Source organism: Mirounga angustirostris, unplaced genomic scaffold (assembly GCF_029215605.1).
Source record: "Mirounga angustirostris isolate CCGP_5_RB_7025 unplaced genomic scaffold, mMirAng1.0.hap1 SCAF_3, whole genome shotgun sequence".
Classification (NCBI taxonomy): Eukaryota; Metazoa; Chordata; class Mammalia; order Carnivora; family Phocidae; genus Mirounga; species Mirounga angustirostris.
The window spans coordinates 152,266,573-152,294,092 of record NW_026991711.1 but is presented as its reverse complement, the minus strand read 5'-3'; the positions used below and the strand labels follow the sequence as shown (position 1 = coordinate 152,294,092).

Genomic DNA, 27,520 nt, shown 5'->3' with positions numbered 1-27,520 from the left:
GGAGTGTGGGGGCAGCTTGCTGGATTCCATGTTTATTTTTCTATTTACAGTTTATGTGAAATTTGGACATTCTCTCTTTTCTAGTTATTGTGAAGACATGGGCATTATGTCGTATTATTTGATCTTCCTGTTCTTTGTGGTTTTACGTGGGGGCGGGGGAAGATGGGAGATTCAGATTTATTCCACCACTGTTATGTTGGCTACCTAGAATTCCTCCATACTGTTTACTCTAAATATAATTTGCCAAAAAGATATATAGGAATCCATTGACTCAAATTATCTCATCTTTCTCTTAAAGCTTCTGTATCAGTTAATTCAGTTGGGCTACTGGTTGAAGAGACTCCAAAGCCAATGGTTTAAACAAATTAAGGGTTTTTCTTGTGTAAAAAGAGGTAGGTGGCAGTGGGCATTGGTTCAGCAGGACAGTGATGTCAGTGTTTATATATCTGTGACATCTTAACCTTTCTCTCATGGTTGCCACAATTATAAGAGGGCTGCTCCACTTCTAGCATTAGCTCTAGAATCCAGCCTGAAAGAAGGACAGAGTACACAGGGCAAAAGGTATTTGTTAGCTATCAGCTCCATTTTAAAGATCTTTACTGAAAGCCCCATCAAAAAACTTTTGCTTATGCCTAATTGTCCAGAGCTGGGTTAATGACAACTTCTAGCTGCAAGGAAAAATGGGAAATATAGTTTTTGTTCATTTGGGGTTTTTTTGGTTTATTTTTCCTAAGTATCTTATTGCCCACAACAAAATTGGGGAGCTATTAATAAGGAAAAGGATATTGAGTAGGAAACTAACAATTCTCCTCTACAGCTCCCAAATTCCAGAGTCAGAGAGTTGCTGGTCTTGCACCATTGACCCAGAGACAATTCCCAAACCCATGACTATTGACCATCTTTGGGAGGTCCTAGGAGAAACCTATATCAGGAGAGGTAAGAGAATGACAGAGGGACTGACCAACTATGGAAAAGAGCCAGAATAAAGCAAGACTAAACATTGTCCCAGGCTGATTGACCCTTATCTCAGGAGAGGGCCAAAGAGCTAATAAATGGTTCTTTTTTAAGAAAAAAAAAAGCATTAAGGAATGCCTTAGCTTATAAACAAGGACATAGTTCTTGTCATATCTTTTCTCTTTTCTCCATTCTTTCTCTAAATGGACATAATTCTATAATGAGAAAGCTTCTTTATGAGATAAAGTCTAGTAGAAGATCATCTGTTCTCAGCATGGAAAGCTCTAATGGGCTAAAATTCATTTCCAGAATGAAACTCAGCCACCTCATCTAACACACACACACATACACTCATAGAGACTTTCATGTATGATGCCCTCATAGATACATACCTCCAGGTAATCATTAACTGAGCTACATATCCATTTGAATAACCTCATTTGCTGAAATATGTATACTACTCATTATTCTTTGGTCTTAAAGGCAAGCTACTTTTGTAGGTACCCCAATTAAGATTCATTTCAGAGAATAGGGAACTAGATAGTGAAAAATCTCCAAACCCAAAAACAAGCATCCAAATTTATAAACACACCCATCTATTTACTCCGGCAGACAGAATCTTGGCATATAATAATTACATTTTGATCCACAGAAAACTCTCAGGAGATATGAACTTCAGGTTCTACCACTAGCTAACTGTGCTATTTAGAGCAATTCACTTAGCCTCTCTGAACATCATTCCTTGCTTTTAGAAGAGTGAAGTTGGCATTAGTGTTTGTTTCCTCTAAGATCCAAAATCCTATTTTGGAGATTCTAATATTCAGTTAGCAATTGTTCGATGTCTGCTATGTGTTAAGCACTGTTCTATGCACTATGGACACATTATAATCTAGTAATTACAATGGGGGAGGATTTTAAGTCAATTAAAAGGAGAGGGTAAATAAAATATCTAGAAATAAATTTAAACAAAAGGTGAAAGACCTATACACTGAAAACTACAAAACATTGCTGAAAGAAATTAAAGACTTAAATGAATGGAAAGACATCCCATATTCATGGGTAGCAAGACTTAATATTGTTAAAATGGCAATAGTACTCAAAACAATCTACAGATTCAATACAGTCTCTATCAAAACTCCAACCACCCTTTTTGCAGAAATGGAAAAGCCAATATTCAAATTTATATAGAATTGCAAGGGGCCTTGAATAGCCAAAACAGTCTTCTTTTTTTTTTTTAAGATTTTATTTATTTATTTGACAGAGAGAGAGAGATCAAGAGCAGGAACACAAGCAGGGGGAGTGGGAGAGGGAGAAGCAGGCTTCCTGCCAAGCAGGGAGCCCGATGTGGGGCTTGATCCCAGGACTCTGGGATCATGACCTGAGCTGAAGGCAGATGCTTACCGGCTGAGCCACCCAGGCGCCCCTAGCCAGAACAGTCTTAAAAAGAATAGTAAGAGGACTCACATTTCCTGATTTCAACTTAAAGCTACCATAATCAAAATGGTATGGTAGTGGTATAAAGAAAGACATATGGACCAATAGGGTAGAATTGAGAGTTCAGAAATAAACCCATGCATCTATGGTCAATTGATTTTTGACAAGGGTGCCAAGTCCATTTAATGGTAAAAGACCAGTTTCTTCAACAAAAAGTGCTGGGACAACTGGATTTCCACATGTAAAAAGATTGAAGTTGGACCCCTACTTCACAAAATATATAAAAATTAACTCAAAATGGGTCAGGGAACTAAATATAAGTGCTGAAACTTAGAAGGAAATAGGGGCAAATCTTCATGATCTTGGATTTGGCAATGGATTCTTAAGACCAAAAGTGAGTAATAAAAGAAAAAATAGATAAACTGATTTCATCGAAATGAAAAACTTTTGTGCATTAAAGGACATTATCAAGAAAGTGAAAAAACAACCTACAGAATGGGAGAATATATTTGCAAATCACATATCTGATAAGGAATTAATATCCAAAATATATAAAGAATTCCTACAACTCAATAATAAAAAAAAAGCCCAATTAAAAAATGGCAAAGAACTTGAATAGAAAATTATCCGAAGAAGAAATACAGATGGCCAATAAACACATGAAAGAATGCTCAACATCACTGATCATTAAGGAAATGCAAATGAAAACCACAATGAGATATCACTCTTCACACCCATTAATATGGCCATTGTCAAAAAAGAAAATAAATGTTGGCAAGGATGTGGAGAAATTGGAAACTTCATCCATTGCTTGTAGTAATGTAAAATGATGCAGTCGCTATGGAAACAGTTTGGTGGTTCCTCAAAAAGCAAAACAAAATTACTATATGACTCAGCTATTCTATTTGTAGGTATATACCATAAAGAATTAAAAAGAAGGGGGCGCCTGGGTGGCTCAGTCGTTAAGCGTCTGCCTTCAGCTCAGGTCATGATCCCAGGGTCCTGGGATCGAGCCCCGCATCGGGCTCCCTGCTCTGCGGGAAGCCTACTTCTCCCTCTCCCATTCCCCCTGCTTGTGTTCCCTCTGTCGCTGTGTCTCTCTCTGTCAAATAAATAAATAAAATCTTTAAAAAAAAAAATTAAAAAGAGGGACTTGAATAAATATTTGTATACCAATGTTCATTGCAACATTATCACAATAGCTAAAAAGTAGAAACAATTTAAGTGTCCATCAACAAATGAATGGAAAAATAAAAGGTGGCATATATACATAATGGAATACTATTCAGCCATAAAAAAGGAATGAGGTTCTGATACATGCTCCAACATGGATGAACCTTGGGAACATTATGCTAAGTAACATAAGCCAGGCACAAAAAGGACAATTATATAATTGTCCATTTATATGAAATATCTAGAATAGACAAATTCATAGAGACAGAAGGTAGATTAGATGTTATCAGGGGTTAGGAGAAGGGAGTTATTGATTAATAGTCACAGTTTCTGTTTGGGTGTTGGGAATAGGAAGTGGTGATTATTTGTCTAATGTTGTGAATGTAATTAATGCCACTGAATTGTACACTTAAAATGGACTAAAATGGTAAATTTTATGTTACATATATTTTAACTACAATAAAATCCCCCCCTCCACCCCCGCCATGAGAAGGTAACATAGCTAGATAGGAAGATTTGGAGATAGCTTCCTTTGTAGAAAGCCATTGACTATGCCTTGAGACATGCATGCAGATGTATACATATGCAGACTTATAGGTGCATAAACCCAACCCAGGTACCTAAACACAGATACCCAGATAAACACAAGAATTATATACCTCTTGTACATACCTACATACTTACAATCTGCACTTTGTATATACAGATGGTTGATTTTAAACCACCATCAGAATTCAACCATTCACACAGGAGAGGTGCATACACCTACACATTACATGATGTAATAATATGGCTACACAGGTTAACCAAAGAATCTGTTCACCTACTGAAAAGCATGTTCTACATGCTTATACACACACACAAAGACACCCCACAGAAATCATGATGTGTGACGTAACAGCAAACGGGTTCAAGGGCATGTAGAGGGGTTCACTGATTGATAGTGGGAGAATCAGGTAGTGAGCAAAAAGATAAGTGTTGGAAGCTAAGAGTTGTATGGAAGGGAGGGGATTGGAGGATAGGTGAAATGAGTGAGTGGGAAGATGAGTGGCTGTCATAAGAAAACATCATACAGCTTCTTTGTTAAAGAGGTTCAAATCAGAAAAAGCTTGAGTTGCCAGATTTTCCTCTTTTCTCTCACCTGTTACGATATGATCTCTGGTTATCAGAGAACAAGCTATACACTTGATTACCTTTGTAATTGCACTAGCCCTTCTGACTGGCCCCAATTCTAGAATTCTCCAGTGAGTTCAGTGAGCTTCTTTCTGTGTCTTCTTTCTGCCCAAATACAGTGAACCCTCCTCACACACTGTCTGAATTCTGCAGTGGGAAGGTACGTGCCCACTGGCACTGAGCTGGGGACTGAGGTTGAGGAGGGAAGCCCCAGACTGACCTCAAGGTCTTTTTACGGATGGTCAAGCTGAGGAAGTGAGATGCTGGGAATGGTGAGTCAGGAGCGGATGATCAGCATTTAGAACTGGTTCTCAAAGGGAGTAGCCTGTGATAAGAAGACAGACAAGATCTTCAAGAGGAGCAGTAACATTGAGGCCTGAGTGCAAGGCTTCACCCGGGACATACCTTTTGTGTTGGTCCTGGTGTCCTTTGTGGTGGCAAAAGCTATACCTTAGCAGAGAGTTGCTTATGGCAGCACTTAGCTAGAGTCTACCAGGGAGCTCCCGATGGAGGCAGAAGGGCCCCGTCTCTAGTCTCTTTCCCGGGCCTTTCCACCCCAGCACTGGCACTCTATTTTCTTCCCCTCAGGGGCTAATTCCCTTCTACCTCCAATGAAAATCCTGAATGACTGTGAGAGTTGACATCTTATCCTTCTCTGTTAGGAAAAAGAATTCTCACTGCTAACCAGTAAAATCAGAATGAGGTACATGCAATTATCGATACTTCCTCTTTTTCGACCTGTTTTGAAAAACCAAAAAATAGCCTAGGCTAGTATAAGCTGTTAAAATTTAGCAAACTGACATCTTGGTGGGTTCTGTTTTTTTTCTGAGTTCCATAATACAGTAGTTTTCTGAAGAGAGTGTACTGATTGGATAAAAGTTGGTCTTTAATGGAAAACCAAGATTGGCTTTGATTTTTGAGTATAGGTATTATCTTTTAAAAAGTACACTACTTTCAGTTAATTTTTAAATAAGTATAACTTATAATTTTAACAGATATTAATAACATTTGGGGTGTGTGTTTGTGTGTATGTAAGTGACAGAGATACATGATTTTGCTGAGCGAAGTCTACAGTTCATAAAATCACTATTTTTAATACCTCACGCAATTAAAAATGTTTTTGTCATTCGACTGTTGTAAGTCCATATTACATTATTTGAACATAAAGAATGTTGATTCTTAGATGAAATTATCATGTTCTGGCTCTTCACTTACTTTGAATTCAATTGTGGTAGAAAAATTATTCTATCTTTGAAAATAATTTAACTTTTGTAAGCATGCATGCATGCATGGATAACTCCAAAATGAATAGTGAACTTAAAAAGCTGAAACCTCTTCTGACAGCAGCTTGACTTAATTCTGGAAGAAATTAAGTAAGCAAAATCTCAGAAGTATGTGCCCTATTTTAGGTATAATACAGACTCAGGACAAATAGACAAATATTCTTGGACCATCTGAGAAAAGATTCTGACTGTCTTTCCATGTGATTTGCATATAACTCACATGCCCACACAAAATATCACAAGCCAGCTGCCTCTGCAGGTTTCCTACTCAGAAGAAAGAAAGCAGACTATTGTCAGAATGAGGGAGGTGAGGAATGAAGAACAGCAGCTATGCGTGGACTCCACAGTTTGTCTAAGCCAGGCACTGAGACAAGGGCCTACCAAGATCTTGGTTCCCCAATCCCCATGCCACCCACCTGCCCCCACCCTGAAGGCTAGGACTGCTCCAGGTGCTCAGGCATGGAGGCCTGGAAGATAGAGCCAGTCTGGGTAATCAGTTGGTATTTTGTTTTGTTTTGTTTTCTTTGAGATGTGTATGGATTAAAACTCTGTTTCTGTTTTAAATGTAGGGGTTTTCGTTTTTTGCTTTAAAATAAAAACTAAGGGTGCTTGGATGGCTCAGTCGGTTAAGCATCTGCCTTTGGCTCAGGTCATGATCCCGGGGTCCTGGGATCAGCCCTGCAGAGGGCTCCCTGCTCAACAGAGAATCTGCTTCTCCTTCTCCCTCTTCCCCTCCCCCTGCTTCTGCATGGCACTCTCCCTCAAATAAATAAATAAAATTTTTAAAAATATAAATAAAATAAATAAAATAAAAACTAAATTTCTTTTTTAGAAAAATATTACTTGTTAATGTCAGAAAATTAAAAAACACAGATAAGCAAAAATTTTACATATATAAGATATCAGTTTATAAACCTATGTCTAGCATATTTCCATTTTGATTTTGATTTGATATATATTGTGTGTTATATATAATCATTTTTTAAAAAATCAAAATGGAAATATTCCAGACATAGAGATTTGTAAACATATTTTTATAGAATGTATAAGGAACATTGTTTGATCTCACTATACAGACATTTATGGTAATTCATGGCCACATGATATTTTATTAGAAGTAGCATTAATTTACCTTCAATTGCTGGACACTTAGGTCATAAAAGTATTTCGGCATTATTAGCAATACTACGCTAAATATACTTGTACATGCATCTGTTTATATTACCTGTTTATTTCCCCTGGATAAAATTCTAGAAATAGAATTGTTAGCTATACCCTTTTTTTAGGTTTTTGATTCATATAGATAAATTTCCCTTCAGTAAGATTATCAGCTTACATTCCAACCAACGGAGTGTCATCATGTTCATTTCTGTACACTCTCAACAAAGCGGAATATTAAAATTCTTAAAAACTGGTTAAAAAAAATAAAATGAAGAACTTGTGGAGAAGCAACATAGAGCTATAAATGAAGGAAATAAGGATAAAGCAAGAGAAATACTGTTCTTTCTCCCAGACAGCTCCAACTCTAATCAGATTCCTTAGTTTTTCTTCTCCTTATTTATTTATTTAGGTCATGTGAGGGACATTGTAGTAGATACTCACCAAACTGATTTCTTTCCTTTCTATGCACACAGCCAGACTACATATCCCAGGCTCCCTGAGGCTAAGTTTGATCGTGATTTCTGGCTAACACAATGTGGGTGGGAATGATAATATTCTGTGAAGCCTGGTCCCCATCCTCTTCATGGTTCTCTTCCTTTGTCTGCTTGATGCAGAGGCTTTGGAAACCTTGGAGGATGGCAAAGTCTCAGGAAGGAGGAACCCAGGTCCCTAAATCACCTCACGGAAGGCCATTTGTCAAATCCCCACACTAAATTGTTAACGTATGCAATTAATAAATTCTGTTTCCTTAAACAGAAAATTCTGTTTTCTTAAGCCACAGAGATTATAGAAAAACTATAAAATTCAGATAAACAAAAGAAAAAATTACCCAGAATTCTAAAGACCAGAGGTTAACTAATTGTTACAGAAAGTAGTCTAGCCTGACAAATTCAGGCATGTTGCTGCTTTTAGTCAACCTACATTGGAATTAGTGGTAAAAAATTAGGGCTTAGTAGTATTTTCTCTTTCACAATAATCGTCCTCCTTTTTGGATACCTATTGTGGAAAATAATAAGCTATTATATATACAGTAATTACATATAGAAAACTGTCCTCATGTGTAAGATGTATTCTTCTCTACATACATCTCACACTCAAATATTCATGCCAATGGAGTAGAAAATAGACATAAGTAAATAACTTAATATCACTTCTTTGATTTTGGATGATGTCAGCCTGTGGTCAGAAATGCACATTAGGTTTAAGAGAGAGACCGTTTTAACCAATCATTCCATCTATTTCCCAAATTCCTAGCTCCTTTGAAGTTAGGAAGACCATGTGGCCAATGAAATGTGAGCAGAAGCCCCAGGTATTTCTTCTGGGTGGGAGTGGTGAAAAGCCCACCTGAGATTCTCTTGTCTCTATTTCCCTGGGGCAGTGACCCGGGAGCTGGTGCAGCCACAAGATGGCAGAGCCTCCATCATCCTCATCCTTGCTTAAGACTGCCTCCCCATCTGTAATGCATATGCGGCACAAGCAAGAATTAAACCTTTCTTGTGTTAAGCACTGGGGTTTCAGATTAATTGGATAACTGCAACATAAACCTATCTTGTCCCAAAGCAAGGCTCACACAATTCTCTGTATCTTGCACCCTCCACATCAGCAGCTCAAAGCCACCATTAATCATCCTCAGACTCGTTACATGATATCTGACTTCCCAGCTATGAAGGAAAAGGTGAGATAACAAATAGGGCTTTAGAATGCAGAGAGGTAAGAGTTCCCTTATTGGGAGTGCAGGAGTGATCTTACCAACATGAATAAGAGGCAGATGTAGTTTTTTGGATTTTTCTAGCCCCCAAGTAGCTTATGAAATAAATTTAAATTACACTTATACTATGTGAGAACCAATAATGGCGTATAGACATAAAGGTGGTAAAGAGAAAGAATGAGTCGGGTTTCTTGCCCTGCTAGGCAAGTACATTGTATCACTTATTTTCCACCAGTTAATAATGAAAAGTGATACATGGCAAGGAGTGGAGAAGTTAGTTTACAAGGAGAGAATATAAAATGAAGCACAGACCCTTTGCTCCTTTAGTGTTTAATAGCTTTAAATGAATTCTCTTAAATCAATGAATGATACTTTTCTATCATATCTGAATTCTCTTATAATGAACTTGTATTATTTTTATAATTAGAAAAATGTATATCTATTTTGGAAAGAAAATCACTGTTAGTGAACAAAGAATTAATAATTGTTTGCTCCATTGACCTGTATTGTAATAGCACCTAACACAAACAATGCTTATCAGCTTCTTTATCTGTTTAATTCAAGGGCTGAACTCCTGGAGGGCAGATGCAGGGTTGTTAATTTCAGCGAGGAAGCACATCATAGAGGCTCAAATATGTGAGTTGCTCTTTCATTCTGGAATTATTTGCTTTATTTAGTTTCAAGTGATATTCCAAATAGCTTTGTGGGCTCTGGACTTGCCCATAACTTCACACTTAGCAGGATCCACGGATACAATAATGGAATTGCCAAAAACAGAATCTGAATTTGTTAAATGGAGTCTCTGTGCGTAGACTCCACTTCACTGGCATCATTACTCTCCCAGATAAAACCAGGCAACCAGTTATAACACCAGTTCTCTATCTTTTCATACTTTTGTATTGCCCAATTATTGCATGTAGTTAACTATATCAGAAATCATCTTGTTATAGCTATAGATAAAATTTTTCTTATCCTATTACCCATTTTAGCTTCTTTTTCCTTTGCAACTTATTTGCTGTCATGCCTTATGCTATGAACAGCCAGCCGAAGGTCATTTTCTAGATAAGCAATTCAGCCAATTTATTTCAATTTTCCCATTTTTAAAAAGTTTTGGCTACCAGGAGTGTAAGATTTCACTTGTGATAATTACCAAATTTCAAGTAAGTGGTAAATGAAAATTGCCTGTTACTGTGTAAGGTAATTTAAACTCTTTGTGGGAAGCGATTGGTATTTTATTTTATTTTATTTTATTTTATTTTATTTTATTTTATTTTATTTTTAAAGATTTTATTTATTTATTTGAGAGAGAGAGAATGAGAGACAGAGAGCACGAGAGGGAAGAGGGCAGAGGGAGAAGCAGACCCCCTGCTGAGCAGGGAGCCCGATGTGGGACTTGATCCCGGGACTCCAGGATCATGACCTGAGCCGAAGGCAGTCGCTTAACCAACTGAGCCACCCAGGCGCCCGCGATTGGTATTTTAAATAAATCTTCTGTTGACATTGTTTAGCTAAAACTATTTTAAAGGCTCCATGAAGGTCTGTATCTTTAAATTTACTTTACTATTATAGTCATTTTACTAGCTACAAAACTACAGCCATCTATCTCTGGCTGTCTCTTTCTGACACCCACAGATGTATCCACCCACACACTCACCCACGCAAACCTACACTCTGACTCACATTCAGAACAATTGTCAAAAAATCCCCACTCCCTGTCTAACTAAAATGTTCCTTTCAAACACATGCTACTTGTTTGATCTATTTCCATGTATCTGTGAGTCAGCTGAGTCTTGTCTGATCTACCCAGTAGACGAGAGCCTACATGTATGTTTTTTTTATATGGATTTGGCAAACCTGACACGTATTCAAGCATTTGAGATCATAAAAGCCTGGTGAGCAGTTTTTCACTCAAAAACACTTTTGACATCAAATGTGTAGGTTTTTTTCCTTACACCAGCCAATTTTCCAACTCTCCAGGTACCTACTGTGTGTCCTACAATTCAATTCTGGCACTAACTACCAGAGTTAGTAGACATGTTAAGGCTCATTCCCACAAAACTGCCCCCACTTCAGACACTAATCACAAATCCCAGGCCAACCATATTTCTGATGGACAGGCTGTAAATTAGGGGTTCCCATGACCCCCTTCTCAGGTTCCATAATTTGTTAGAATGGCTCACAGAACTCAGGAACAGTTTACTTGCTATTTACTGGTTTATTACAAAGGATACAATTCAGGAACAGCCAAAAACCTGCTTGGGCAAAATATAAGGTGGGGTGGGGGCAAAAAGCTTGCATGCCCTCTTCGGGCATATCACCTTCTTAACACCTCTATATGTTCACCCACCAGGAAGCTCTCTGAACCCAATCATTTAGTGGTTTTTATGGAGGTTGCCTTACATAGGCATGATTGAGTAAATTATTGTCCATTGGTGATTAAGTCAATCTCCACCTTCTCTCCCCTCCCTGTATGTCAGCAGGATGGGGCTGGAAGTTCTAACACACTAACAAGGTTGGCTTCTCTGGCAACCAGTCCCCATCCTAAAGCTACCTAGGAGCCCACCAAGAGTCGTCCCATTAACATATACAACTCTGCTGTGGTTGAAAGAGTCTTATGAATGACAAAAGATCCCCCTACACTCTTTCAGGAAATTCTAAGGGTAGAAGCTCTGTGTTGGGAACCAAGGACAAAGGCCAAATATGCATTTATCACATTTGAAAACATTTACTATAAATGAATTCTTATCCAAATGCTGGCAATTATTTCTAATTTAAATATTATTCTAGAACTGGCAACATGTTTAGGGCTATCATTTCAATTAGCCTAAAGAATGAGAATAACTACAATTTAATATCACATGCAATCTACCTGGACTGTTACTGAGCAATTTCACAAGGGAAAAAAAAGGATGCAACTCATTTCATTACATGACAGCAGGACATCATTTCACTTATATATAACTCTTTTATCCAGTGTCATCTAGTATCTGAATCACAGCTATAATCCAAATAGAAAGGATAAGACTGAAATCTCCAAATAAATGTACTAAAACTTTAAAGGGTACATTGCTCATGGGAGTGACCCTTGGGCATACACTCTATGCTCATTTAATTTAATTTTACATGGATTATTAACAACTTTGTTTATGTGACTTACCAACCAGTCAGCCAGTTAGGGAGCATCAAATTAAAGCAACAGATTAAAAAGAGAGGCTGCTAAAGGTAGGTGGAATTCTGTCAGGATGAAATGACAGCTGACAATCTCTCAGCAAAACAGACAGCAAAAAAATTTGTGAGAAATAAATTAAAAGTCTGAGTACATTTAGTGTGAGAATAAACCATTCAGTACACTCCAGGACTACTTGAGGGTACCATTGCTTTGTGGTACAGAGAAGAATTGAGTTTTATAATGATGATAATCATCAAAAGAAAACTCAGTTTGGCTCTGTTTGAGAGGTCAGAAATACATAACCCATTTATGTGTGTGAAAATAGTTCCAAGTAAATTTTTAAAAATAATAAAATAATATGTATTAATTTTATTTTAAAATTTATTCTTTATAGGGGTGCCTGGGTGGCTCAGTCGTTAAGTGTCTGCCTTTGGCTCAGGTCATGATCCCAGGGTCCTGGGATTGAGCCCCGCATCGGGCTCCCTGCTCCTCGGGAAGCCTGCTTCTCCCTCTCCCACTCCCCCTTCTTGTGCTCCCTCTCTTGCTGGGTCTCTCTCTGTCAAAATAAAATAAAATCTTTAAAATAAATAAATAAATAAATAAATAAATAATTTATTCTTTATAGAGGAGCATAAGGGGAGAACTAAAAACTTTCACTTAACTGACCCTACCCCTTCAATCATACTCCACAGAGGTCCTTCTATTTTCTGTAGTTAATTTTTTTTTTTTTAATTTTAGTACTTACTGGGGGAAACTTCAGAAATCTAGGAAATTCACTTATCTAGAGAACCCATTTTCTCATGATCTTGGCTAAAGGAAGCAGGGCTATATCTATAACTGAGTCCCTATACACTAATCTGGTCAGGATGTTTTTGCTACAGAAGAAGATAACACTAGTCCCAAATATGGAGATCAAAGATGATATTATCTCTCCTTGATACTAGCCTCTGTATTCATATCTCTTTATAGCCACTAGTCTAACCACTTCTCATTGGTTTTTTGGATATAAGACAAAATTCTAAAAAGTACCACTGCTTAGTTCAATGAGCTCAATCATCAATGCCTGGTAGCTCAATGTCCTTTTTAAAATATGCCAACAAGTGCACCCTTTGGCAGCACATATACTAAAATTGAAATGATAACAGGAAAGATTAGCATGGACCCTGAGCAAGGATGACACACAAATTTGTGAGGTGTTCCATATTTTAAAATAAAATAAAATAATAAAATAAAATAAAATAAATAAGCCAACAAACCTAAGAACTCTTGTAGGGGGTCACACAAAAAGGGTAGGCAGCTTGATTTAGCAGGAAGGCTGGCCTCTTGGCCTGCCCACTTCCTGTCCCCCTGGTTCCTTTTCAAATCTGGACCAGATGGAAAAAACACCAAACTTCCACCACCATCATCACCTCATCTTCAGAGGTAGCTTCTAACAGGAGCTGACTTCCCATAGACCCTGAACAGTCTCAGTCATGGGCTCTAAGGTCTCAAGCAAAGGCTTTATAAGTCTAAGCAGGAACCTGATATGTGCCAAAAATATCTGTCAGAATGAAAACAACCATTTCTTATTTGCTTGAGGAGTAGAGAAAGGTGTTTAAAACAATAGACAAGGGGCGCCTGGATGGCTCAGTAGTTAAGCATCTGCCTTCGGCTCAGGTCGTGGTCCCAGGGTCCTGGGATCAAGTCCCACATCGGGCTCCCTGCTCGGTGGAAAGCCTGCTTCTCCCTCTCCCACTCCTCCTGCTTGTGTTCCCTCTCTCGCAGTGTCTCTCTCTGTCAAATAAATAAATAAAATATTTATAAATAATAAAAAATAAAACAATAGACAACATTAAGGTACAGAATTTAAATATATGCTTATACCATTTGAGGTCAAAGTTTGCTCAGAAAGAAACAAATTTCCATTTGTAACCAACCACTCTTTTCTTATGAACTCTGTATAGATTGCAATTGAGACATATCTATAGGAAACTTAAAACTTTCACAAGTAGCACATGAATTTTTGATGCATTCAAAATACAGATTGGGCTGAAGTTATCAAAATAGAATCATATTTCAAAATAAATACTGCGAGTCAGGACAGTCCTACCAATTATAGCAACCTTGTTTCTGAAAGGCTTACAGCCTGGGTCAGCACAATGGTAGCAAAGCAATGTTTTATCAAAATGGTGTAATTAGGAATGGGTGGCGATATTTTAACCCCTCCTCCCAAGAGTTCCAAAATGCTTTTTTAACATGTTTATAAATATTTGCTTTTGTGCCATTTTAGGGGGAGCTTTCCATACAAACATTTGGCTTTCAGTGAGTCATCCCCAGTCTGGTTCACACCCAAAAGCTTCCTGCTTGGCTATCAGTGAATATTGGGCTCAATAACAGCCTTATTTTTATAACTGGCTTGAATGAAGATGGGAAAGGTGGTAGAGGGAGAAAGACATATTAAGATAAATATGAAAATACTCTTGTTTTCTTATGAGATTTTGACAAATATGCACCACTACCCTACCATTTAAGCTTAATTTAATGCTGGGATGGTGATGGATTTGTCTTTGACCTTTTAAGAAACATCCAGATGGGGGCGCCTGGGTGGCTCAGTCAGTTAAGTGGCTGCCTTTGGCTCAGGTCATGATCCCAAGGGTCCTGGAATTGAGCCCCGCATCGGGCTCCTTGCTCAGCAGGCAGCCTGCTTCTCCCTCTGCCTCTGCCTGCTGCTCCCCTTGCTTGTGCTCTCTCTCTCACTATCTCTCTCTCTCTGTGTCAAGTAAAAATAAATAAAATCTTTAAAAAAAAAGAAAAGAAAAGAAAAGAAACATCCAAATGATTATCCCTGATGTAGTTACCTTTTTTAGTCATCATGTGTATTTGCTAGCTAAGGACACCCCAGAATTCAAATTACAGTATGCAATTTTACTTTCACTGTTCTAATTACAGTTATTGGATCCTAAAACCATCAACTAAAAGTAACTGGAAGAATAAATTACCCTTCCCCATACTGAAATTTAAGAGAATGAGGGTCCTTAGTTAAGATTTTAATTAAATTGTTCTTCAGCTAGAATTACAAAACTTTTATGTAAATAAGGAAGCAACAGTGATGAAGCATATGAATTAGAAATGAGTCTTTATTTCCATTTCTAAAGGGAAAAACTTGGGAGTTGAAGTAGCACATTTATCTTGGGGGTAAGATGTCAATATGAAAAAAAAAACACTAAAATTGCCATGCATGATAATGTGAACTACAGATTTAAAAAAAAAAAAGTAGCTTGCAAATTATACAGTAGGTAAAATATACTATGTATTCCTCTTTATTGGATTAGAGGGAGGGTTTCAAACTTAGGTCCTTATATCTTGAACTGCACTCTATGTACATAGTCATACTTTGTTTGCATATTACATATTAAATGCTTAGGAATGATCTTTGTTCTCTCTTACCTCCCCAAAACCCTATTCCCATTTTTCTTGAAATGTGTATTTCTCTCTGTTTACATTGTGTTCTTCCCAGTTTTTGTATGGACTTGGTTATATAAACAATATCACTTTTTCTTCACTTTAAGAAAAAAATGGTTTGATTCATACATGGTGACTGATAACTGTCACTTAGCCTTCATGTGAAAAAGGCAATGAAGAGTGGTGAGGACTGTGATAAAATAGAAAAGCACATGCCTCCTTTGAAATGAGGATCCACTTTTAAGCGCCAGTAAATATGGCAATAGCCATATCTTTCAATTTTTAAAGAGAAAGCCTGAAAGTATTTAAGTATTTTATTGCTCAGTGCTTTGAAAACAAGAAATTCCATTTTACGAGGCTAAAAAAAAACAATAATTACCACTAAAAAATGTGAGAGATTAAATATATGTACTTCAATTCACATTAGGGGAGGAGAGAGGATGGAAAGTGCCAAGGACCCTGGAGTGGTTCCCCTCATGGTCTGCCTTCCATCTCTCAGACAAACACCAACACATATACTGTTCCATGGGACACCTGAGGTGCCATCAGTCGTCTCTGATCCTCTTATAGAAACCTTTCCCTAATTTGCTCCAGAGTGAATGTTTCACACTTGAATTCATACTTGCTGGGAGAGATGGGAAAATCTTAGGGCAATTATAACAATAACAATAATGAACTCATGTTGAGAGTCAGGCACTATTTATTCTTTCACTGAACAAGTATTTACTGAATGCCTGCTATGTGCTATAGCTATATTTCTGGGATGTGTTAGGCAATTTGTAGGCATTGGAAATATATCAGTTTCAAAAAAAAGAAAAAAAATGCCTGTCCTTATGGAAATTAGATTCACTGGGGAGACAGATAATAAAATGAATAAATATAGTAAGTATATTAAAATGAATTAAGTATATTAAGTTGTACTTAATAAGTACTATTAAGAGATGGTGATAAATGCTATGGAGAAAACTAAAGTAAGAAAGAGTAATTTCTCTGGTACTCCAATGTGTAATTGGAATGGATATACTTGGTAACTGGCAGAATCTCCACACTGATTTCTTGTACTGTGGGATAAAAGCTGTATTAGTGGGGAAGACAGAGTGAAATATCTAAAAGTGATTTGCCCCTTCACATGATAGTAAATTAAAAACAGTATCATGTCCTGGGGCAAATGGCAGAGTTTAGTGCTACCATTTAAGACCTAAAGAATACAGGGTGATGGCCTTCATTTATCCCCATTTAATTCACCAGTCTGGCCCTTACAAAAATGTCTGATCCTGGGAAATAATAAAGTCAACCAAACAGTTGCTGTGATTGCAGTTGCTATGCCAGACGTAGTATCTCTGTTGGAACAGATTAATATGGCCTCAGGTACCTTACATTGATTAGCAAATGCATTCATTTCTATTCCTATCAAGGGAAGGGAACAGAAGTATGTGAATGACACAAACATTTACAGTCTTGACCAGTTAATTCTTTTGCTCTCTGTCATAATATAACCCAAAGGAACCTAGACTGCCTAGACATTCTGCATATCATCACAATATTGAAGATACCATATGTGGTTGTTTTTAAGTATGCCCACAAATTATTTGATATTTCTTCCTTCAAAAGACAGAGCTTAATTCCTGTCCCCTTGAGTGTGGGCTGGCCTTAGTGACTTACTTCTAACAAATAGAATATTGCAGAAGTGATGATATGTGACTTTTAAAACATTACAACTTCATTCCTTGCTCTCTCGGATCTTACTGTGAGGGAGGTTGAGTACCATATGATAAGGACACTGAAGCAGCCCTTTCAGAGAGATTTATGTGAAAAGGAACTGAGGCCTTCTGCCAAAAGCCATGTGAATGAGCCTCAGTCAAGCCTTCAGATGACTGTGGCCCTGGAGAGCATCTTGCCTATAACCTCATGAGAGACCTTAGCCATCCTGCCTGGCAGAACTATGCTGTTAGAGGTATCTGTGATGGGAAAAGACATTTTATGGAGTTCCCAGCAAGCCCTAGTAAGAGAATCATGATGTAGATGTTAGAGCTCTGGAACAATGTTATACCATCTACAGCAAACACCATTCAAAATATAGTTCCTGATGTGCTACTAGGCCCTGGTAGAGACAGAACACCTGATCTTGGGACATTCAGTGGCTATGCAGCCAGAACTGTTTGTTACAAGGTGGGTCTGTCAGATCCACTAAGTCATAAGGTCATGTGAGCCCAATAGAAGTCCATAGTGAGATAAAAGTGGTACATCAGGGGCACCTGGGTGGCTCAGTCGTTAAGCATCTGCCTTCAGCTCAGGTCATGGTCCCAGGGTCCTGGGATCAAGCCCTGCATCGTGCCCCTTGCTCAACAGGAAACCTGCTTCTCCCTCTCCTACTCCCCCTGCTTGTGTTCCCTCTCTCACTGTCTCTCTCTGTCAAATAAATAAATAAAATCTTAAAAAAAAAGAAGAAGAAGAAGAAGTGGTACATCAAAGGACAAGTAAGGTGCATGTGTAGATCCACCACTATGGCACCATTGCTTCTCTCTCAGCTTACACTCGTGGGTTTTTTTGGGCGGGTGGGGGCAGGCAAGTTCCCTTATGATCAGCTCATGGAAAAGAAAAAAAAAAAACATGTCTTGATACACAAATGAATTAGCTTGGTATGTGGTGAAGCCAGAAATTAACCACTATATTATAATCCCCATCCAAAGATGGCCCTAGAAGACACAATGATGGGAAGAGCTTTGGTGGTATATCTGGTCATCTACATTGTGTGGAAAGAAAAGTAGCCTGAAATAAAAACATAAGACTCAAATGATGAATAGTGTAGCTGCTTAGTCAGGGGTTTGGAAGGAGAAAGATTCAAAAATTGGGAGCAAGCAGGTCTAGGAGTCCATTGCTCCAGCTACAGGAAGTATTGCAGAACTCCTTTCAGAATATATTAAAAGCCCTTCCCATCTCAATTATAAAGAATGGAACAACTCAATTTAAAAGTGGGCAAAAGACTTGAACAGACACTTTATCAAAGAAGATACATGGATGGCAAATACACACATGAAAAGATGTTCAACATCATTAATCATAGAGAAATGCAAATTAAAACCAAACTGAAACACTATTTCACAGTTAGGAGAATAGCTGACATGAAAAAGACTGAACACACTGTACACCTAAAATTAATACAATGTTATATGTCAACTATATGTCAAATTTTAAAAGTTTCTAAAAGACTGAGCACACCAAGTATTGGTGAAGATATAGAGGAACTGGAACTCTTACACTTCTGGTGAGAATGTAAGAAAAAAAAAGATTTATTTATTCACTTTAGAGAGAGAGAGAGTGGGGGAGGGCAGAGGGAGAGGGAGAGAGAAATTTTAGCAGACTCCTTGCTGAGCTCGGAGCCCAGTGAGGGGCTGGATGTCACAACCCTGAGATCATGACTTGAGCCAAAACCAAGAGTTGGAAGCTCAACCAACTGTGCCACCCAGGGGCCCCAAGAATGTAAAATACTTTGGAAAACAACTTGGCAGTTTCTTTAAAAGTTAAACGTACACTTACTATATAGGATCCAGCCATTTCATCTTTAGTTATTTACCCAAGAGAAAAGGAAGCATATGTTTACATAAAGACATATATACACATATGCACCTACATAAAGATCCACATATATAAAGCATTCACAGAAGCTCTATTTGTATAATCCCAAACGGCAAATAGCCCAAATATCCATCAATAGAAAAACAAAAATTTTGGTATATCAATACAATAGAATACTACTCAGCAGTGAAAATAAATGAACTCCAGTGTCACACAACAATATGTATGAATCCAAATTAATTATGCTGAGTGAAAGTAGCCAGACCAAAAAAGAAAACTGACTGTAATGACTCTATTTATTTAATATTCTAGAAAATACAAATTAATCTATAATGATAGAAAGAGATTAGTGGCTGCCTAGTGATAGGGTGGTAGGTTGGAGGGAAAGAGGAGGAATTACAAAGGGGCATAAGGAATCTTTTGGGAATATGCTCATTATTTACCAAATTGTACATTTTAAATATGTGCAATTTATTGTATGTCATTATATTTCAATTAAGCTTTTAAAAGAAAGAAAAAGATTAAATCTCATGCCAGTGATGTCTAATACATGATCCTTGGAATCAAAGACCATAATCTTGAAATGCTATTCCCATTAACTCACAAGGAAGTGACCTGAGGCAAGCCAGGGAGCTTACATTATTTGGAGGTCAGATCAGTGTGGCAGGTTGTTGGGAGTTTTAAGTCAGGAGATAGATAGTATTCACTCATTCATCCAAAAAATGTATGTGTATGCATGAGTGTGTGTGTATAAAACCTGCTATGCAGGGACGCCTGGGTGGCTCAGTCAATTAAGCATCTGCCTTTGGCTCAGGTCATGATCCCAGGGTCCTGGGATGGAGTCCCCCCATCAAGCTACCTGCTCAGTGGGGAGCCTGCTTCTCCCTCTGCCTGCTGCTCCCCCTACTTGTGCTCTCTTTCTGACAAATAAATAAATAAAATCTTTTTTTAAAAAAATCTACTATGCAGTGCTAGGTATTATTTTAGGATCTGGAGACACAGAGTTGAGTCAGATACAAATCCTGCTCTTAAGTCAAGGTCATGAACCAAGTAAATGGAGCTTCTTAAGTCTGAGACCATCCAGAAGCATGTGGGTGTCTGATAGGATGAGCTATGAATGTGGAGGTGTCACACCCAGATCAGGCAAAACTGGGTTTGGGCATTGAAGTAGAGCTACATTGATCCAGGAAGTGTCTCTGAGGATCCAGATTCTGGCCCTTTGACATCCAAGCTTGAGTCATTTAGCAAGGGTTATGGGCAGGAGCAGACTCCCTGATAAGGGGTGAGGTAGGGTAGATGCCCCCAATTATGTCTATACAGTAAGCCAAAGAATGAAAGGAAGCATGTAGAGAAATGGTCTATGTGAAGAATACCAAAGAAACTAGCTGACCCAGAGTGAAAATTCTATAGTAGAGAAAAGAGAAAAATAATGCACCAGGGAATAGTTTGGTGGGAGGGACAGTGGACACAAATGGAATCTGAGGGGCTCTTAAAAGCCAGTCTGAACAAGTGGAGCTCAGTGGGTGCCAGACAGGATTTAGCACAGATAGGGAGCAGAGAAAGGTCTTACTCCTCAGTATAGTGAGAGGTATAGTCAAATCAGAGGTTGGATGGGAATCCTTTCTTGTGTGAACCCAGGAAGGTTCACACAAGCCAAGGACTCACAGCCAATCAGAAGAATATATTCAAAACAGGCCACTGTTGGGCGCCTGGGTGGCCCAGTTGGTTAAGCGACTGCCTTCGGCTCAGGTCATGATCCTGGAGTCCCAGGATCGAGTCCCGCATCGGGCTCCCTCTGACCCTCCTCCCTCTCATGCTCTCTGTCTCTCATTCTCTCTGTCTCAAATAAATAAATAAAATCTTTCAAAACAAAACAAAACAAAAACAGGCCACTGTTTGACAAATGACAGAGGGGGAAGCCAGTCCTTTCTCACCAGTAGGGAAACAGATGACCGTAGAAGAATGAAAGTCATGGGATTTTTGACAAGGATCCAAAGAGAAGATATCCAGGTCAGAGCAGAAATTGGTGCCTATGGGGTGCTGATGGGAGATGTCCAGGTGGGGCCAAGCTAAGAGGGCTAAAAGCCAAAGATTACGGCGAATTTTAAAAGTCGTTAGGACACACAAGGACTAGAGTAGGTCAGAGAGAGATAAGAAGTTCACCAACAGATCTTTCAAGGACACAAGCTGCTTTTGAGATTGCCCAGGAACTCTGACTCTGCCCATTATGTCATATTCCTACAGAGTCACATGTTAGTACCAGATTATTGAGGGCCTTGGCAGCTAAGCAGAGGAGTTTAGACATGAAGTAATGGGCACTAGGAACAACTGCAAGCTTTTAAGCAAGAGCACGACAAATTAATAAAAGAAAAATCAATCTGGCAAAATTGGATAGAGAAAGAGATAGCTTGTCAAAGAAGGCCAGTTTGAAAGCTATCACAACAACTCAGGGGCTATATGGTAAGGGTGGCAGCCGTGAGAAAAGGAGTTGCTATCAGAGAGGTGGGAGAGGAAGCCAGATTGTAGGAGATTAAGCTGGTTGCCTCTGTGTGGTAGATTGTAACAAAATCACAACTATAGATTGACAACTATGTAATAACACAAATATAGCAAAGTGTTAATTGAAGAAAAGAGGTGGTGGGCATGGCAGTATTCACAGTACAGTGTTTTTAAATTTTTTCTATGTTTGAAAATTTACACAATAAAATGGCAAGAAAAAAGGCCAGAAACTATGCCCCTTCTTCTATCTGTGCCCTTGTAATCAATCAGCCAATCAGGTAGTGGACTCTTTTCTACCTGTGAATCTGAGTTGGCCATGCAACTTGATTTGGCCAATGGGACATTAGCAAATATGACATAAGTAAAGGCTTGAAGATTTGGGCATTGGGACTTACCATTTTTCTGATCTTGGGAACTTTGCAACTACCATCATATAAATGATCTTGGACTAGCCTGTTGGATGATGATAGACACATGGCCTAGTTATCCTCATCACTCTAGCTGACAACAAGCCAACCACTGGACATGTTTGTGGGACCATTGACTGCCAGCTGATCTCAGATCAGATCTCAGACCATCCCAAATAGGCAACCTACAGAATTATGACCAAATAATTGACTACCATTTTAAACCACTAAGTTTTGAGGAAATTTGCCAGCAAAAGTCAACTGATACATTCTACTTGTTATATCTTTGACTCCATTTTGAGTGAACTCCATGCTGAGCCCTTTCTGTCTCTACATGGCTCTGCAAAGTTTCAGGGAGAGGTCAGTGGTATGTGGGGGTTAGAGGGAAGATGACATGGTATGGGGACTGTGACATGAAAGGATGCCATGGGGTGGAGCCAGTGTGACATTAGGGCAAGAGTCAGTGTGACATGGGGAAAGGCTCAATTTGTTAGGTGAGGTGTGTAGCTCACAGAGGAGGGAGTTTATTTTGAACTTGAGAGCTAGTAAATGTCACACAGAGTGGTGAAGATCAGCCACAGTAAGTGAAGACAGGTGAGTAAATGTAAGGGAACCGGCAGCTGAAGTATTACTGGAGACAGTGGAATAAGGCAGACACAACTGGCCAGTTGAGATATATCTTTGCTAATAAAGCTCTTGGCTTACAGGATATCCCTCTGTGGTCAGGCATTTCACCTTAGAAAAATTTCCCAGACTACAATGGGAGGGCAGACATTCTAGAGAAATAAGGTCTGGCTGTCCTTCTTCCCTTTGATGCCATCCTCCCTTGGTTTAGAGCACTTTGCTCCCTTGAATATCCCCACCCCACCTTGATATTTCTCCCTTTGCAAAGCTTCTAGGAGATCAGGCTTGTTAGTAGTTCACTCCCTTCCCAGGTCTTCTTACTGCAAGAGGGCATGGAGATCACAGACATGAAACATCTCTTTCTAGTCTTCAGTGTTCTGACAGTGACTGGTGAGTGCAGGTTCCTATTTTGGCTTAAAACTTTGAAAAGTTCATATTGGAAGAAAGTGTAGGAAATGGGTCTAGCTAAGATGGGTGGAGAGTACATTAGTTAGAAAGATAAGAATTTGGGATCCTGGTGATTGGAAGTTTCCTAGCCCACTCAGAGATATCTAGAGCCCACTGATTTTCCTCTGGCTTCATGGGTGCAAGAGAAGATTCAGACTGAGATAATAAGACTTGGCATAATGGATGGTGGGTGTTGGCAAAAGAATGTGATTTCGCTATATAGCTAGCAAGGAAGCTTAAGGAAAAGAAATATCAAGCTGAAGGAAGGAGAAGAGGAGTAAAAAGAAGGAGGATACAAATACAGAGGGAAGTCTAAGGGGAAATTAACAGAAGGACCCTGAAATTGTTCAGTAACACCTCAAATGTCAATAACACATTGACCATTTCAAAGCACTTCCACATAAAGTGTTTCAGACTCCTATCTTCTGGAATATCTGCCTGTCTCTAAAATTCTGTCTTCCTTTCCCCTATCTGACAGTAGTAACAACAATAACTGTAAAACCAACACCGATACAAGTAAAATTAGCCCAGCAGTTCAATCAGATGGACATCAAAACTGTACCAACCTTTTTGGTTTTCCTGAACTCAGAATATGAGTCTTGTTTGGGGACCCTGATCCACAAACAGTGGGTTCTCACTGCAGCCCACTGCTTCTTGCCGTGAGTAATGGGAGTCCTAGAGGGAGAGGTAGTCCCCCTTAGTCACTGAGATTGCTAAGGGGGTACTGAGGCTCAGCCCTGAAGAAACTTGCCCAGGAGCTCTCAAGCCTGAGAAGTGATTGGAAGGAAGCAGGAAATAGATCTAGGTGGTTATGAGCTAGATTTCTGGGTGGGATGATGTAGACAGAAGGAACTGGGGAAGCTGAGGACTAAGGGATGAATCAATAGGAAGAAAAGCCTATATACAATGTGGTACAGATCAAAGAGTTATAGAAGTGCAGTGGAAATTGCTCATTTGCCAGACAAGGAAATGGAGGTCTTGGCAAGTTATGGAAGGAATTCATACAAAGTCACAAAGCAAGTTGGGGGAGAAAGGATACAAGGTGAACAATAGAATAATATCTAATCCTTCATGGCCTGTTCCAGATTTCTTGAGATAAACATTGCTGCTTCAAAAGAGAGTTTCCAAAACAAGATTGGAAACTTAAGACCCATGCTTACTGTCCAACACCCAGATTTTATCCGGGATTCTGCTGAGCATGACCTCATGCTTATCAAGCTGAATCATCCCCAAAAGCTCAACGATCAGGTGAAGCTGGTGGTTCTGCCCAATACCACAGATGACAGAAGAGGGGAAAAGTGCACAGTCTCTGGCTGGGGCTGGGAATGGAAGAATTCCAGTGAGTGGCCCTCAAGACAGACCCTTAGTGCTCCTTAAGTATCCACTCAAAGAGGATTATCATATAATTTTTATTATAGGTCATGAGAATTGGAAGAAACCTGAGAACTTATAATATCTTAACCTCTAGTTTTATTTATTTGGAAATTGAGGCCCAAGCTGGTAACATGACTGTTTATGGCTGGAGGTCTCTGGAGTCCAGTGTTCTTGACTCATTCATCCCCGAGGTGAGGGCAAAAATGTGTCTGGGTGAGGAAGGGGTAGGCAAGTAATCCCACTGGTGATGCTAAGTGTGACTTATTCATTAGAAACTTAGAGACAAGCATTCACAACAAAAAAAAAAGCATGCACATACAAGCCCAAGGTATGCAGTTTACAACACTGGGACCAGATCATGGTTTTCTCATTTCATTGTTTCCTTCTTCTCTGGTTCCTTTTCATTTTGGCTTTTTCTTTCACTGAATGATGGAGAGGTTAATAACAGAAAAGAGGGAGAGAAGGGGAGAAGAAAGGGAGATGAACATGTTAAGGATCAAAGAGAAACAAAGACTTTTCTCTCTTTCTCTGTGTGTGTGTGTGCGCGCACGCTCATGTTCATAGACACAGAGCCTGATATCCAGCTAAACCAGACTGTCTTTTGGTTCTCTAATGATGACTGCCAAGAGTCTCCTGTAGGACAAATTCCTGTTAAAATCACAGAGAACATGTTCTGTGCAGGATCATCTCTGGAGAACACACACACATGTAAGGTAACTCTTTTCCCTCTGCCCCGTTTGAGTTTGGTCTAGGACACTGTTTTGGGGTCCACATATCTCCCTCAGCCAATCTAATTTCCTGTCTCTACATTCAAGAAGAGATAAAGGTAAATGGGATCCAGGAAAGAATGTGTCTTTTCAATAATGAATGAACATAGATGCCAGGGCAGATACATCTCAGAGTGTTCTTATTTCTTCATGGCTAACTCTGATGTGGCCTAGAATGAGTGCTGGGATGGGCCCAAGATGTCCACCAGACATTTCTCCCAGTCCTTATCACCTAAGTCTTTCTATTCCGGACCCCTCAGGGACTTGGCTCTAGGTACTAGGTCATCTTTGTTTTGGCTATCCTGCCTGACCCATCTGTCCTTTTCCTAACAGGAATTAGCTGCTGCCCCAATCCTGTGCCAGAATCAGCTCCACGGGATCCTATCTTGGTCAGCAGGATGTATTCTGAGAGGTGATATTGGCTACTACACCAGGGTTTCCCACTATACAGACTGGATCCGCAAAGTCATCCACAATAACTGAGCTCTCTCTATTCCCTCTCCCAGTGGCCTCAGAACTGGGTCTACCATCTTGACCCTTCCTTTCCCTCGAGCCTCAGAACAAGATGGGAATAGAGTCTTTGGCTATCAGAAATTTTCTGTTCCTTCTGTTCTCTTGACTTCCCTTCTCCTTTCTCAGTCCTAGCCTGAATGATCGTCAAAGGATTTGAGCTGGAGAGCATTCTCCTAAATAAGCTAACTTCTCACCACTCCCTTCCTCTCCTCCAACTTCCTACCCATCTGCCATGGTTTCATCAGACTTTTATGGAACAGTTCTCCTCCAACCTCTACCCTCCAGAGGACATATGGGCCTCAGGAATGTGATGGTAAGACTGTGGCACCTCTAGGGTCTGACAGACCTCTGAGTCAGGCCTGTGCCCTCTCACTCCATCATATCTAATAAGGCTCAGTAAATGCTGCAATGTTATTAGGCTGCTGGCAAATAATTCTTAGAGGTAGGGGCTAGAGTTTTATGATAACAAGAACTATAAGGGTTTCAAAAATGGTTAGGAGATAAGCCGAAGTGGGTGCAGAGAGGAGTTAAATGGGTCAAACCACCAATGGGGGGAGGGATGATCTCCTGAGAGATCTTTTCTAATGCTAAGCACAGAAAAAATCTAAGATAGGTGGCTAGAAAGAGAATGGTAGAAGGATAATAGGGAAATATTGAAACCTAGGTGAATATAATTGTGTTTGTGTGTGTCTGTGAGTGTGCATATGCACGTGTGTGTATAGATTGGTGGAGATGTGTGCAAAGAATGATCTCACTGAACCAACCAAAATCTATCCTACACCAATTGCCAATTCAGCTGATTTTCTCCAAATCCTGAATTCACCTGCTCTTATCCTACCTTTCTCAATTATTAAATTTTAAAAAAACTAAAATAGGTCCTATTTTTTATTATAATATTTTATTTTGAAATTGGTTAAGACAAGAAATTATAAAAAAATATTACAGAGAGTTTCTGTGTACCCAGTCTTGCCCCATTGATAATATTTCCTATAACCATAGTAAAATGTCAAAACCGGGAAATTCACAGTGGTACAATGCTGTTCATTCAGGTACAGATTTTATTTGGATTTCACCAGTCTTTCTTTATATACACTCTTTTTAAGAGTAAAATTTGAAATCTTATCGCATGTATGGATTCCTATGACCATTACCACAAGCAGAATTCAAAACTGTTCTATCACCATATGATCAGAAAGAAACTTCTTCGTGTTATACTTTAATAATCACACCTTTTCCTGGCCCTAACCCTTGCAACCATTGATCTATTCTCCACCACTACAATTTTGTCACTTCAGGAATGTTTTATAGTATGCAATCTACATAAATCCACTACTCTTTTTTTCATTCATGATGTTCCAAGAGTCCTTTCATTGTCATTTCCTTTCTATCTGAATAGCTTTTTTAGCCATTCTTTTAGAGCAAGTCTGCTGGTGACAAATCCTCTTAATGTTTCTTCACCTTATTTCTTGAAGGATATATTTTTTTAAGATTTTATTTATTTATTTATTTATTTATTTATTTATTTATTTATTTGACACAGAGAGAGAGGGAGCCCAAGCAGGGGGAGTGGGAGAGGGAGAAGCAGGCTCCCTGCTGAACAGGGAGCCCGATGCGGGATCCCAAGACCCTGGGATCATGACCTGAGCTGAAGGCAGACGCTTAACCCATCTGAGCCACCCAGGCGCCCTTGAAGGATATTTTTTGCTGGATAAAGAATACCAGGGGGCGCCTGGGTGGCTCAGTCCGTTAAGCATCTTCCTTCTAGGCCTGTGTTGGGCTCCCTGCTCAGCAGGGAGTCTGCTTCTCCCTCTTCCCCT

The 27,520-nt window shown here is 39.2% G+C and overlaps 1 protein-coding gene and 1 non-coding gene across 2 annotated transcripts in view; both read left to right on the top strand.

The window, feature by feature from the left end:
• The window catches only part of NEMP2 (nuclear envelope integral membrane protein 2), a 369,626-nt gene that overhangs the window by 107,939 nt on the left and 234,167 nt on the right, over nucleotides 1-27,520 (top strand). The window lies entirely within an intron of this gene.
• Nucleotides 13,156-13,263, top strand: LOC123839993 (U6 spliceosomal RNA). Its single transcript, XR_006789828.1, has one exon. It is a non-coding gene; the product is annotated as a U6 spliceosomal RNA (small nuclear RNA).